A 7,979-nucleotide genomic window follows, 5' to 3' on the forward strand; every position below is an offset into this window, starting at 1 on the left:
CGCCGATTTCAAAAATAGATTGTGAACGATCCAAATGATGGAAAATTACGATATTAGGCTTGAAATTATTAATGAAACTTAAGCTGGTTTCACACTCGACGGAAAATATGCCGGAAAGACGATAATAAACGCCGAGCTGAAAATTGATTCCCATTCGATATACCGCTAACGTCCAACTTTACGCTGCTAATTTTCCGTCGAGTGTGAAACCAGCTTTACTTGAAATCATATAAGAAACTCGGCAATGACGTAAATCGGTAAAGTTACGAAAAAGGTTCGGAAAAGCGATCCACTTTCCAAAATATTTTCCCATAGGAAAGCATTAGGAAGGTACTCCCGTATTTTGGCGCCCCAAGCGGAATATTTTCGCGTAAAACGTGAATTTCTCATACGCTCGTTAACATTGAGTCGTTTCAAGCTGGCGGGCCTTCTTGTGCGAGTGCAGCGAGAACAGATCTAAGTTGGCCGTGGTCAATCATTTTCCTTTCTCTCTTATTGCCAAACGAAGCTTGAGCCCATGTCATAAAAATATCGAGAGTCGATCCCCGAGCGGTAATATATTGGATAATTATTCTCTTACCAAAGGAATCGGAATGAAACTGCTTCTATTATTCTTCAAGATTTCACAAAATAGCAAGTTTTAAAGCTTTATAAAACGCGTAAAGAAGCGGAACCTAATGTTTTCAATCCGGCGAAAATTGCGAAAACGCTATAGTAGGCCTAGCGTCGATCTGAAGTGGCGCGCTCGATACTTTTTCGGCTTCCTCTCTTCCCTCTAAATAGCGATATATCATTGGCTGTCGCTTTTTGAAGCGAAGTCGCCGCGATTGGTCGGGGCACTGCCGCCTCCAGGCGCTCATTCCGCGTGCGCTCCCTCTCGCGCCAATAGCCGCCATCGAAATCGCTTTAAAACCGGTGAAAGACCGGGTCGCCAGCGCCAAAACAGCGTCGCGGGAAAAATGTAAACTAAATTTTACACTGATATGTTAGGGGAAAGATGACGAAATTTGGGTATTTCGTTACTTATTTCGCAAATATAAAATTTCGTGATAATTTACTTAAGATAATTATTAATGAACAGTTTAAACGCGTTTCGAGATTTTTTGAAGCTATATATTTTTATTTTTTATTTATTTGATACTAACGTGTGGGACAATTCAGTGGTTGATTGTTGCAATCTTAAATTAATACAGGACATTTAGGTTGTGTCAGAGACTTGACCTTAAGGAGGATCCCCGATGTTTGCAAGTATGGTAATGTGGCTTCAACAAAATTTTAAATAGTGTCCAGTATTGCAACCAATTATTGCAAGTATGACTTTTGAAGATTCATACTCTTTTTCGGGGAAGATATCTTCGTCCGCGAATACTTTCTCTATTTTCGGTAATCCTAAGATTGGTGTGAGGCTGTCCGGCTGAACGTTGGCTCCTTCGAAATAGAGCGACATTTGTTTTGGCGTTGTCTGCCACCAACCTTACAACTACAAAACACATTTCTAAACTTCACGAATAACGGTGACAGTGAGATCGTAAAGTTCTTGGCCAGTTAGTTGCTTCGAGAAGAAAAAAGCGCATGGTAAAGACAAAAGCGTGGAAATTCCATTTACAAACAAAGCAGAGAAGCTGGTTTTGCAACCGCGTGATCAGACTTTCAGGCCAAATATGTCGTCTAGTTTTCGGTCGTAAATCAGTTGGCTCTTTAAGCTCAGTTTCCACTGGGCATATTTTTCGTCCGGAATTTTTCGTTTTTCGGAACAAAATTATTTTGTTTTCGGTTTCGAGACGACCTTGAGTTTTTATTAGTAAATTTCCGGCCGTTACCTTCGACGCAAAAGAAAATGGCTCCCGTGACGAGGAATGATTTGATTCGAGCTTATCTAATTATTTGCAATTTGGCCACAATTTTGTTAACAACAAACATTTTAAAGAAAAGAGAAAAATATAAGAAAAGATGTTCGCGAAATTTTCCAAAAACGTGAAGAACAAGGTTACTTTAATAATTTGGTCCTCGAAATGCGAATGAGAGACAGAGAAAGCTATTTTACGTAAGCCTTTGTGAAAATGGTCTACTTTTGTATGAAATTCTAGTTTAACTTTCTTAGATTTTATATAGGTTCTTTCGAATGTCACCTGAGCAGTTTGATAAGATATTAGAGCTAATATTCCAAAGAAAGATAGTATGAGGAAAGCCATCACACCAGAAGAGAGGCTAGCAGTTACATTAAGGTAGAATCAAAAGTAGCATAAGACCCAAAAGTGTGTCAGCTGTACCTTCGCGCCTATTAAATTTTCTAGTGAGACCTAGTCACACTATAGACTACATAACCTACTAGTTGGAATAGTACTAGCAACATTATATTTGGTCTATAGTCTGGCGCGATTATCTCTCTTCGATTTACTCGCCCGTAGACATACGTTCTAAAACGCCTCACTCGGCGGCGCTGAAGTAGCTCGAGTTTGATGACGTATTTTCCGACCCCCTCTTCGTTTCCCTGTTTTACTTTGCGACAAACTCTCATTAACTACTATACCGTTCTGACTCACTTTTGGGTCTTATGCTACTTTTGGTGGTATAGAAATATTCTACTTTACATTTTGAACAGTTCTATTAAAACTTGTATATCTATTTGTCCCTTAGATACCTAGCTAGTGGAGATATGCAAATAAGCTTGTCATTTGGGTTCAGACAAGGCACACCTACAGTATCCAATATAATCCGTGAGACCTTCCGAGCAATCTGGGATGTGTTGTCACCACTTTATGTCAAAATTCCTCAACCTAATACAGAGTGGGAGAACGTTAGTAATGGATTTGAAAAAATGTGGAATATGTCACATGCCCTGGGGGCGCTAGATGGTAAACATGTTGTCATTGACTGCCCGGCTAGAAGTGGATCTAGATATTTCAATTACAAGGGAACATTTAGTATCGTGCTAATGGCACTATGTGACTCACATTACAGGTTTGCGATGGCTGATATTGGCAGATTTGGGAGTCAAAGTTATGGCGGTATTTTTGCTCAAACTACAAAGTGAAGGCAATAAACTTAAATTACCAGAACCATCGATATTGCCAAATAACTAAATAAATTTCCCTTACTTTTTTATTGGAGATGAAGCTTTTCCATTGCTTAGGAATATGATGGGCCCGTACCCTGGAAGAAATCTAACTTTTCCCTAAAAAAATTACAACTATAGATTGTCTCGTGCGAGACGTGTTATTGAAAACACTTGGTATTATGGCAGCACGATGGAGAATTTTTCGTGGACCCATTAATGGCAAACCCGAGAATATTGACGCTATTATAAAAGCTTGTGTAGTGACTGTAGTCCTTCACAACTTCATGATGACTGACGAGTTAGGTTTGCCCACCCAACCAGGGAGCACTAAACCCCTGGAGAGGTCCTGTTGGGTAGAAGCTACCGGCTGGGATAGTTCTATAATTTCCCCCAAATTCTTTTCCCCTCCTTGTTTTCAGGGACGTAGGTGGAAACTGCGCATGTGCCGCAGAATATTCAAGACGAGCGAGGCTTACGGAAATCTTTTTAAACGGTGTGCTCCCTGACGGTGGCAAGTTTAAAAATGGTTATAAAATATAAAAGCAAGACTGGTGATGATGTCAGCATAATGGCTCAATGACAGTTTTATGAGCAAGTTTTGTAAATATTCAATTTCTGTATTTTCTCTCAGACAAAAGGGTGTATCCTTTATACGGCAAAAAAATAAAACCTTTAAACCTTTAAACAAAATTATTAAAATTGAAAGATTGACGTCACCAAATATGACGTCAATTTTCCCAAGGTTCTGATTGGCTACGTAATATTTTACGGAATGTTACGCCCGAAAAAAATAGAACAGGCTAGTCATTCGCCGAAATCTCGTTTTCGTTGTCGGGCGCCGAAAAGTTTTTCGTCACGGTGGTTTATTGTCTAGTGAAAACCGAGCTTAATTGACATCTCATCAATTGCGATATAAACCACTTTTTCGTGTCTAGTTAATTTTCCAGCCTCGAGTGTCAGCGACATTTTAGTAAGATCCGTGATTCCAGATTCTCCATCCATCTTCCCCATCTAGGTCCTCAATGCGAATTACATGGTAGTTTCAATAAAGTTCTTGCAAATCGGTAGCCTTTCGGAGACTAAGGGCCCGTTCCAGAGACGAAAAACTCTCGTAAAGTTACGAAAAAGGGGGCGTGTCTAGTAGAAATACGAGACTTTTTCAAAAACGCGTTCCAGAGACATTTTAACGACACAGTACTAGCAGTTGCAGACCCACCTAAACGTTTTTGTAAATTTGATGAACCGGAGCGCCGGACAGCTTTTCAAGCTGAAATGGAAAATTTTGACAGCAGTAATGGACCTGGTAATACAAAGTTTGACAACTTCTGTGGGGCCATTCATAAAGCGATGAACAAAACCCTCTCTACGGTAAAAGTATCTAGTACACCAATAAATGGCTATACCCGTAAACCATGGTGGGACAATGAAATCTCGGTTGCAATTTCGCTGCGCAAAGAAGCCAATCGACAACATAGGCATGCCTTAAGAACTCGTCAGGATGTTGAAGTTCTTAAAGACAGATGGGCAAAGTATAAACAGGACAAAATACAGGTAAACAATATCATGAGCAGGAAAATAAAGACTTTCAGTAGAAAGATTGAGAAATAAATCCAGGAAGCGGGGAAAGAGAAAGAAAAGAAATTTTTGAATTATATAAAAAGACTACGAAAAGAAGGAAAGAATATAATATCAAAATTTAAAGGAGTGAAAGCCAAGGACGGATCGGTATTATTTGCAAAGATGGAAGTAGCGAAACGTATTGAGGATTATATACAAGAATTAGAAGATGACCTTTTGCAAACTTCCTCTACTCATTGTACAGGCCACCCTTCCAACCCTGCAATAAGTCCTACCACCCCTCCGACTTCACAGACCTCCCCAGTGGATCTCACACATACACGCAGTAAAGCTACACCTGTACCTCATACTGAAGAACCTATGCCTCAGCGAGGAGATGACAAGTTGCTAGAAGACTTTTCAATCGGCGAACTAGAAGTGGCTCTAAAAAGAATTAAAAATGGAAAGTCTGCTGGGCTAGATAGTATACACGGTGAATGTTTACGTGCCTTGGGGCCTCAGGCCCGTCGTGTCCTACTCTCCATATTCAATGACATCCGAAAAGGGGATTATATCCCAGCTTCATGGTCCGATACTCGGGTAACCCTACTTTATAAAGGAAAGGGCAAAGATGACACAGACCTCACTTCATATCGTCCCATAGCGGTGACCTCAGTTCTCTACAAACTTTACGCATTGCTCCTCAAAAATCGCCTAGTCGATTATCTTGAATCGAATAATTTACTCAGAGAAGCTCAGTGCGGTTTCAGAACAGATCGTAGAATTGCAGATAACCTATTCATCCTTACATGCTTTATTGAAATATCTCATAAAATAGGGCGAACTTTGTATCTAGCATTCCTAGACTTCAAAAAAGCATACGATAGTGTGAATCGTGATAGTTTGTGGCAAGTGCTTTTGGACAAGGGAATACCAATAGGACAGCTCTAACCTTTATTTTAGTTGTGGGTATGTGTATAATTTCAATGGCTATTTATCCCAAACCATTGAAAGTAGGGTGGGACTTCGTCAAGGCTGTCCTCTATCCTCTGTATTGTTTATTTTTTTCATTGATGATTTGGTGAGGGCAGTTGAGAATCTGAATGTTGGAGCGGAAATCCCTGGAACTCATCTCCCCCTAAATAATATACAAATAACTTGCCTTTTATATGCTGATGACGTAGTCCTTTTGGCTAATTCCGTCCAGAAAATGGAGTGTATCTTGGATGTTTGCTCTACTTTGGCCCTGAATAGAGGTTTGAATTTTAGCATGGAAAAATCCAACATTATGATCTTTAGAGGCTGTACAGATGTTAACGAGCCCATAGATGCTACTCTGCAACTCAGTAATAACCCTATGTCAGTCATTTCTCAATATGTATAATTAGGGGTTTTGCTAAGCTCTCAAGGTCATTATCTCGCTGAAATGGAAAAGAACCTTAAGAGAAAGGGTAATAAGTTGCGATGGGCCGTCACCAACATGGCTAACCGCTCGTACAATAGATACTCTGTCGGCAGAAGTCTCTGGAAGGCCGTAGCAGTTCCAGCCCTCACTTATGGCAATGAAGTATTATGTCTCGGCAAAGCCACTGTCGAAAGCTTGGAGCGTGCTCAGCGTGATGTAGGCAAATCACTTTTAAATGCTGGCCCTATTGCTGACAATATTGCTATACAGGGTGAAATGGGCTGGTCCACTATGGTCTTCCGGGAATATAGAAGTAAAATCTGATATTTGGAGCTCTGAAAGATTGGTGAAACAAACGTATGACTTTGTTAGAGCAAACGGCATTGAGGTAGTTTGGACCAAGAGTTGCTCAACTTGACCATATGTTTGGAATTGGTACAAAGAGGGGGAAATCCGTCACCTATAAAGAATGGCTTAGTTGCGTTAATAGCGAAATGTGTACCGCGGCCATTAGTATCTGGAAGAGTCAGGTTGGGAACAAAAAGGTCTAGGGATTTATAAGGCAAAACCGCAACCAAAACCAGAAAACTTATGGCAATAGCTATTGTTCGGGGCTCCTGTTTCAGGCTAGGACAGGATCTCTTTTAACGGGGAATAGGTTAGCTGAATTAGGTATTAACTCTGAAAATTGTAAAAATTGTTCATCAAGCAGATAAACACATTCTTTTTGACTGCCCTTTCACTGACTTGAACAAAGATATCATTAATTGGCGTGCCCATCACAACAATGACCCTTTAGTTGAGGTTATGGGCCTATCGGAGTAACCCTGGGACTCTGACATAGTTTCAGATATTTTATTTAAGTGGCAAAAGCTTAAGTGGGAGCGTCAAAAGAATACTAAATTTTAATTCACAATATGCAGTTCCTATGTACCGGGCATATTAACTATTTTAACAATTATACTCGTGATATTACTGTGATATTATCTTTAACCAAATTTTACTTTTACATTTTAATTTTTGCTTTGTTTACGCTTATTTGTGTAATTTTTGTTCTGTTCTTGCTGAGCTCCACTAAGGAGCCGCTCTGTTCCAAAAGAGTGTATTTTTATACGGCAATAAATAACGTTTAACCTATAACCTAAAAAGTCTAGTATTTCTACGAGAGCTACTGAGCTCTCGTAAATGCGTTTGGAGGCGAAATGTTTTAGAAAATGGCGGTGAAGTTTCTTCCAGAGAGCCCAGTCAAAATTTGAAATTCCTAATAGGAATTTTTTTATTGTAATAATTTTTTTTGGCTTTAATAAGTAACGGCGTGTTGTGTGTTGAATCGGAACTGTTATTATTGAACGAACGACCGCGTGTTTCGTGAGGTGTGCGCGAGAAAGTGCAGAAGACGGATATTGTACCTACAAGATATGTGAGAACATTTTTCTAATTTATATTGTGATAAATCAATTGTTTTGTTCAGACTGATGACATTTTATGGTTCTATTGTGTTAATTGTGGCCCCATTAAATCAATATGATATATAAACGGTGGGTGACCTTGAAAGGTAAACAGTAAACGAAAGTAAATCCCCCGAATAATTGGGTTGTCCAACGAGTTAGTATTTTAAGTGTTTAATTACAATCTGATCCTGGTTCCACGTGTTACACCTCAACACTGGGCTAGCTAACGAACGTATTTTTTTGAAAGTTTATTCAAGCAACCGTTCAATGTGTTAGTCCAGATCACATGAACGGATGCTTCAGTTGCATATTATTTATTGTTAATTTGACCCCGTGTCACAAGTGAATGAACGGAGCTATTATGAAATAAAGCCTAACTAACCATTATCCTACTCATTATTTAATCCTAATCTCACAAGATATCAGTACTCCTATCCGAACCAATATAAATTTCAATATAGCGACAAGGGTTATGTCTGAATTCCTTGAATTTATCGTGCGGGAAAAG

The sequence above is a fragment of the Leiobunum rupestre genome, chromosome 10, assembly GCF_980474605.1.
Source record: "Leiobunum rupestre chromosome 10, qqLeiRupe1.1.hap1, whole genome shotgun sequence".
Classification (NCBI taxonomy): Eukaryota; Metazoa; Arthropoda; class Arachnida; order Opiliones; family Sclerosomatidae; genus Leiobunum; species Leiobunum rupestre.